Raw genomic sequence first — 7,929 nt, 5'->3', positions numbered from 1 at the left:
GGGACAAGCCCTTCAGCCTATCTAGACCATGTCAAACCATTAATCTGCCTACTCCAGGACCATAGCTCTCCAAACCCCTAATATCCATGTACCTATCCAAACTTCTCTTAAACATTGAATTTGAGCTCACAAGCACCACTTGCACTGGAACTCATTCCACACTCCCATGTCCCTCTGAGTGAAGAAGTTTCTCCTCATGTCCCTTTTAACTCTTTAGGGCTCAACAACATATTATGCAACTTCAACAAAACATCGCATCTCCTATATTCAATATTTTGATTTATGAAAGCCAATGTTCCTTTACGTCGCTATCTACCTGTGTGGCCAGTCTCAATGAGATATGGACCTGTACTCCCTGTTGGTCTGGCCCAAGGGCAATAACTCTCACTTGTCTGCAGTAAATTCTATCTGATCTCTACTCCAGCTGGTCCCAATCTCACTGCAAGCTCTGAGAGTATTCCTCGCTGTCCACTGCACCCCCAATCTTGCAGTTATCCACAAATTTGCTGATCCAGTTAATCACGTTATCATTCTGCTCATTGATACAGATAGCGAGCAACAATAGTCCCAGCACTGATCCCAATGGCACTCCATTAGTCACAGACCTCCAGTCAGAGACGCAGCCAAATATTAATACCCCATGGCTTCTCCCACAAAGCCAATGTCTAATCCAATTTACTGAACTTTCCTGACCAACCTCCCATGCGGGACCTTGTCAAATATCTTGTGGATGTCTATATTGACAAACATCCATTGATTTGCCTGCATCAAATTTCCTGGCAACCTCATCAAAAATATCTGAAAGATTAGTTATACGTGACCTACCACACGTAAAGCTATACTAACTATCCCAAATCTGTCCCTGCCTATCCAAATATTCATATATCCAGTCCCTTAGAATATCTTCCAGTAACTTTCCCACTTCAGCTCTCCGGCTCACCAGCCTATATGATTTCCTGGTTTAGTTTTATAGCCTTTCTTAAACAATATAAGCTATCCCCCAATCCTCCAGAACCACAGCTGTCGCTAAGGATGATTTAAATATCTGTGCTAGGGTCCCGGCAATTTCTGAATTTCTGAACTTGACTCCTACAGGGTCCGAGAAACACCTTGTCAGGCCCTGGGGATTTATCTACCCTATTTTGCCTCAAGACAACAAACACATCCTCCTGTGTATTCTGTATAGGATCCATGACATTGCTGCTGATTTGCTTCACTTCTATAGGCACTGTTCCTGTCTCCTGAGTAAATTAGGGTGCAAAAAGTCCTTTGAAAATCTCCCCCATCTCTTTTGTCTCCACTCATATATTACCATTCTGATCATCCAGAGGACCAATTTTGTCTCTTGCAATCCTTTTGCTCTTAACATGTCTGTAGGATCCCTTAAGATTCTCCATCACCTTGTCTGCAAGGGCAACCTCATGCCTTCTTTGAGTAATCCTGATTTCTTTCTTAAGTATTCTCTTGCATTTCTTATACTCCATAAGTACCTCATTTGATTCTTCCTGCCTATACCTACTAATCACTTCTTTTTTTTCTTAATCAGAACCCCAATATCTCTTAAAATCCAAGGTTCCCTCAACTTGTTATCTTTACCTTTTGTTCTGACAGGCACATACAAGCTTTGTACTCTCAAGATTTCACTTTTGAAGGCCTCCCACTTACTAAGTACACCTTACAAGAAAACAGCCTATCTCAGTCCACAATTGCCAGATCCATTCAGATATAATCAAAATTGGCTTTCTCCAATTTAGAATCTCAAACATTGGCCAGATTTATCCTTTTCCATATTTACTAATGAATATTTACTATTTTGAAACTAATGGCGCCATGATCACTAGATGCAAAGTGTTTCCTAAGATAGGTTGGCATAACATTGTGGGCTGAATGGCCTGTACAGTGTTTTGTGTTCTACTTCCTAAAGTTCAGGAACTCCAAGAACTCTCTCTTGGGTATTAAATGTGTCCATTACCCACTGTCCTTGAAGGAAGGAACACTACCTTGTCTAGTACTGTTGCCATCAGGAAGAAGGTACACGAGCCTTGAGTCCCACACCTCCAAATTCAGGAACAGTTATTATTCTTCAACCATCAGGCTCCTGAACCAGTGTAAGTAACTTCACATTCCTCAGCACCACAACCTAAAGGCCTCTACAGCACATATCTCACCATTTTTTTATTTAATATTATTTCTAATTTTTTTGCATTTGCATTTCATTGCCTTATGCACATTGGTTGTCAGCTTTTATGTGATATGTATTTTTGATTTTATTATTTTTTTGTTCTACTGTGAATGCCTGTTGGAAAATGAATGTCAGGTTAGTATATAGTGACATGTATGTACTTTGATAATAAATTTACTTTCAACTTTGAACTTGAAAATTTGAACTGTGAAACAAGTTTCCACACTGACAATTTCTGTTTTGCTTTTCCCTTCTTTGTAACAGTTCTGTCTTTTCTTCTCTTATACAGCCTTTTAGAAAATATGAAGCAATTATCACCTCAGTTGTAGCCACAAGCATTTAAATCAGAGGTCCCTTTTAAACAGTCAATCCTGGGCATTGTACTGGGATTATTACCATTTTTAATTTGCAACGATGATTTGCGTCATAGCTAAAACTAATCCAAAATCAAAACAATTGCCGGGACCCTGCGACCGCCATGGGGCTGTTATGCTTGAATGAGTCATCCTCAGCTCCAACGAAATGATTGTTCCAAAGATTTGAATTCCTTATTTCGATCCTTTAATAGCAATTAGTAAACATACTATCATGAAGCGATATTAATTGGTCAGCAAGGATACAAGTGGTGCTAGAAAGTTTGTGAACCTTGTAGAACTTTCTCAATTTCTGCATAATTATAACCTAAAATGTGATCAGATCTTCACATGAGTTCTAAAACCCAATTTGAGAAATAACATGGAAAAACATCATACTTGTTCATTTATTTATTGAGAAAAATGATCCAATATTACATTTATTTGTTGGATAACATATGTGAACCTCTGGGGTAATGCATCTACAAAAGCCATTTGAAGTCAGGTGTTCCAATCCAAGAGATGAGATTGGAGGAGTGTTTTGAAGAAGTGTCCTGCCCTATAAAAACAACACACAAAGTCAAAGCAACTTGATCAAAGCATCTTTCAGAAGACTTTAAAAGAAGAATTGTAGGGCTGCATGAAGCTGGAAAAGGCTACAAAAGCATTTCTAAAGACCCGAGTGTTCAGCAGTCCTCTGTAAGCGAAAGTGTCTAGAAATGGAGGAAACTCAGTACTGTTGCTACTCTCCATAGGAGTGGGCATCCTGTAAAGATCACACCAGGAGCATAGTGTGCAATGCTGCAGGTTGTGAGAAAGTACCCAAGGGTAACAGCAAAAGACTTGCAGAAATCTCTAGAACTTGCTAAAGTCTCTGTTTATGTGTCCACAATAAGAAAAAACACTGAACAAGAATGGTGCTCACAGAAGGATACCATGGAAGAAACTACTGCTCTCCAAAAAAAAGCATTGCTGCATGTCTCAAGTTTGCACATGACTACCTGGATGTTCTACAACACTTCTGGGACAATGTTCTGTGTATTAAACAAAAGTTGAACTTTCTGTCAGAAACGCACATTGCTATGTTTGGAGGAAAAAGGGCACTGCACACCAGCACCAAAACCTCATTCCAACTGTGTAATTGGGTTCTCTTTATCTAGTTTTAGGACTTACCTGAAGATCTGATCACATTTTAGGTTATACTTATGCAGAAATAAAGAAAATTCTACAGGATTCACAAACTTTCTAGCACCAATGTATGACCTCCGGCAGTCCCAAGCTACAAACTGCCACAAAATAAAATAAATATGAATATGAATAAGCTACTTATTCCCCTCACTTCACTTTTATCACATTCGCACTAATGAGACAAGTTACCATAATAAATGTAATAAACACATGGCTCTGACAATTTGGGTTCAGAAACTCCATTTAAGTAATCATCTCCTTAATTCACATCTAAATTGAATAAAATATTTTGGTGGATATATGGTACTGCGAAAAAGTCACAGGCACATAGATATAGCTGGGGTGCCTGAGACTTTTGCACAGTACTGTCTTCATCAATGTGGAGCAGGGTGCGAGTTTGTAAATCTGGTGGGAGCAAAGGATGTTGGGAATGGCGAGTGGAGATCTGCAGGAGGGTTGTAGGACAGGTGGCAGAGAAGGAGTGCCAAAGATGGAGGTGGCGTGGGTGCAGACACACCCAGCCCTGAGACACCAGGCAAGGTCATTTGATTCCAAACAATTTGTTTATTGATCATTACAGAATGTCTCTCTGGTGCTTCCCTCTCCCTCCACTCTCCCCATTTTCCCAACCATGATTCCCCTCTCCCTGTCCCCTTCCTATTCTCAGTCCACAATAGAGACCCATATCAGAATCACTCACATATGTCATGAAAGTTGTTTAATTTTTTTGCGGCAGCAGCATAGTGCAATACATAAAATTACTACAGTACTGTGTAGAAGTCTCAGGCACTCTGACAATGTATAAATGTCTAAGACTTTTGTACAGTATTGTATAATAGTAATTTAAATATAACACAGATAACTTAAGTAGGATGTAATCATAGAATCAGAAAGCACTAATGTGCAGAAATAGGCTTTCGGCCCATCTAGTCCATGCCACACTATTATCCTGCCAAGTCACATTAACCCACACCTGGACCAAAAACACTCTCATCCAACTACTTACCCAAACCTCTCTTAAACGTACAATCAAATGAATGGTCACATCTGCTAAATTGCGCTAAGGGAAGAAAGGGCACAGGAAACAATAGATTTTAGACTGATAACAAAAAATTCTCTACAGAGAACTTCGGGAATAGACATTCACAAGGAATCAATAGAATTCAGATGCTTCAGGAAGTTAAGCTGCAACCATACAAAATTTTAGTCAGACCACTCTTGAAGTTTTGCATGCGTTCTGGTCTCCTCACTATAGGAAGGACGTGGAGATTCTGGAAAGGGTGTCGAAGGGGTTTACCAAAATGTTGACTAGATTAGAGGGTATGAGCTATAAGGAAAACAAACTTGGATTGTTCTCCCTGGAGCATCGGAGACTTCATTAAGATTTTTATAATTACCAGAGGCATAGGCAGGACAAGAGGGAATCTTTTTCCGGAGGTAGAAACGTCCTTAAGATGAAAAGGTATAGGAACAGAATTGGTTAATTTGGCCCATTGAGACGGCTCCCGAGAATTGAAATACAGGGTAATTTTGAAGTCAAAAATAATGAGAAGGGGGCACCTGGATTTGAACCAGGGACCTCTTGATCTGCAGTCAAATGCTCTACCACTGAGCTATACCCCCAGTCATGTATATAAAGGCATTTTTGTACAGTTAGAGATGGTAAGTTTAATGATATTTATACACAGGTTGGAATAGGTTATTGGGGTATTAGTGGAATCATGCAGTTTGATGGAGTTTAAAACACTTTAAGATAGAGACATGAATATGAAGGAAATGAAGGGATGTGGATGAAATACAGTGATGAATATTCAGTATAAATTGGCATCAGATTCGACACAACATCATGGGCCAAATGGCCTGTCTGTCCTATGTTCTGTGTTCTATAACTTTTCTTTCTATGCCTGATTTGCGAATGAATTCATCAATTTCGATTTACACCCCTTTCTCAGTCACTGTGCAGCCAATTTCACAAGCTGATTAACTGATTCATAACATCTGATTCTGTTCACTCAAGTGCCTACTGTCTCGAAGATCTTGCTACAATCTTATCATCCTATACAGTAATGTGCAAAGGTCTTGGGCACGTATATATAGTTAGGGTGCCTAAGACTTTTACACAGTACTGAAGTAATTTTATGTGCTGCTGATGCTGCAAAAAATACAAAATTCATAACCAATATGAACGATGACAAACCTGATTCTGGTATGGGTCTCCATTGTGGACTGAGAGTGGGAAGGGGGCAGGGAGAAGGGCATCATGGTTAGGAAAAGGGAAAGGGAGAAGAAAGAGAGTGGGAAGCACAAGAGAAATTTTCTGTAATGATCAATAAACCAAATGATTGGCATCAAATGCCATTGCCTGGTGCAGCCTCCACCCTGGTATTCCTTCTCTGCCACCTGTCCCACACACCTCTGACAGTGCTCCAATCTTGCCATTCCCAGCATCCTTTGTCCCACCAGATTTACAAACTCGCTTTCCACTGAACAGTGACAAATACCCAAACACGAGGAAATTTGCAGGTGCTGGAAATTCAAGCAACACACACAAAATCCTGGTGGAATGCAGCAAGCCAGGCAGCATCTATAGGAAGAAGCACTGTTGACGTTTTGGGCCAAGACCCTTCGTGAGTCCTAGCGAAGGGTCTCGGCCCAAAACGTCAACAGTGCTTCTTCCTATAGATGCTGCCTGGCCTGCTGCGTTCCACCAGCATTTTGTGTGAGTGACAAATACTGTACTGTGCAAAATCTTGGCACACTAGCTATTTATACATATATGCCTAAGACTTTTGCCCAGTACTGTTTACAACAGCACCACACATAAAGCATGCAGAGTATTCTTAGGAACTAATTGTGGACTTCAGAAAGAATAAGACAGGGGAACACACACACACACACACCAGTCCTCTGATGCACCATCGATAACTCTAGGAGACTGGAAGTGAACGATAGGCTTTTATTAACAGCGATAAAGGGAGCACGACCATGTTGAAGACTGAGGGAGGAGCAGTGCCCCAATCGCCTTTATCCAGGGGTCTGTGGGAGGAGCCACAGGAGCAGTCAGCAGAGGGGTGTGTCCAGACAGGTATACACATAGTTTACCACATCCTCATAAATGTATCAGAAGTGGAGAGAGTAGTGAAGCAAGAAGCACTATCGTTAATATTGACCAAAAAATATCAATGATTTTTATTAGAAACTTCCAAAGATAATCAGAAATTTTATAACAAAGGAATTACATTCTGCTTGCATTGTTATTAGAAAAAGCAAAACAAATATTGAACTTGTAAAATACCAAATGAAGGAAGGTGCTGGCCCCCACCCCGCCAGTGTTCTCTCATCGGAAGACAAGCTCTGTTGGTCAATTCAAGACTTCAATGGACTGAGGAATCTGGACTTTATACGTACAGTTCCAACTATACTCTGTGCGGTTGGCTTGCAGGTACGGGTCTGGGCCTCAGGCTAGGGTGTCGCCAGGGACAGGCATCGGAGCTCAGAGGATCATGAGAGTGTGGAATGAGCTGCCAACACAAGCGGTACAAGCAAGCTTGATTTCAACGTTTAAGAGAAGTTTGTGTAGGTACATGGATAGTAGGGAGATAGGGGGGCTATGGTCCCGGTTCAGGTCAATGAGAATATGCAATTTAAAAGGTTTTGGCATGGGACTAGATGGGCCAAAGGGCCTGTTTCTATGCTGTACTTCTCTATGATTCTACTTTATATCCAGTTGAATCCAAGTAACTCGAATTAGAGATTACCAAGGATAAATAGCCGTATTGTGTTAATCTTAAAGCAGAGCTTATATTGTGCCACTGAATTAACTTACACTGATAGAGCTTACAAATTAGATATGTAATCAAATCGAGAAAAATAACCCATGACACCAGAGAGAAAGAAAATTAAATTAGGAGTCACTAATAGCAGGTCAAAAGAGCCTGAGCTGAGCTAATGAAAGTGACCACAAGATAAGCACGGCAAGCCTGGTTACAATAACTGCCTTCGAGTAACCGGGGCAGACATTCATCTATTAGGCGATCAATTCACAAGCGAGACACGAACATGTTTACGGCACAATATAATGAGCAAAGCATCTATCTGTTCTGGCAGGAAGCTGCCCTGATTCCCCAGTGAAAGCCATTAGCAAGGTTCTCAGCAGTACTGGTATGTTTCATCGAGTTATTCCATCATTCGGAGTCACTGCTCCTC

General features: G+C 40.7%; 1 non-coding gene across 1 annotated transcript; it reads right to left on the bottom strand.

Moving 5' to 3' along the window:
- Positions 1–5,274: 5,274 nt before the first annotated feature.
- On the bottom strand, positions 5,275–5,346 carry trnac-gca (transfer RNA cysteine (anticodon GCA)). Its single transcript has one exon. It is a non-coding gene; the product is annotated as a tRNA-Cys (tRNA).
- Positions 5,347–7,929: the final 2,583 nt, after the last annotated feature.

This window comes from Hypanus sabinus, chromosome 10 (genome assembly GCF_030144855.1).
Source record: "Hypanus sabinus isolate sHypSab1 chromosome 10, sHypSab1.hap1, whole genome shotgun sequence".
In the NCBI taxonomy this organism is placed as follows: domain Eukaryota; kingdom Metazoa; phylum Chordata; class Chondrichthyes; order Myliobatiformes; family Dasyatidae; genus Hypanus; species Hypanus sabinus.
Note: the sequence above shows the minus strand (reverse complement) of the source record. Positions and strands in the feature narration are given on the sequence as shown.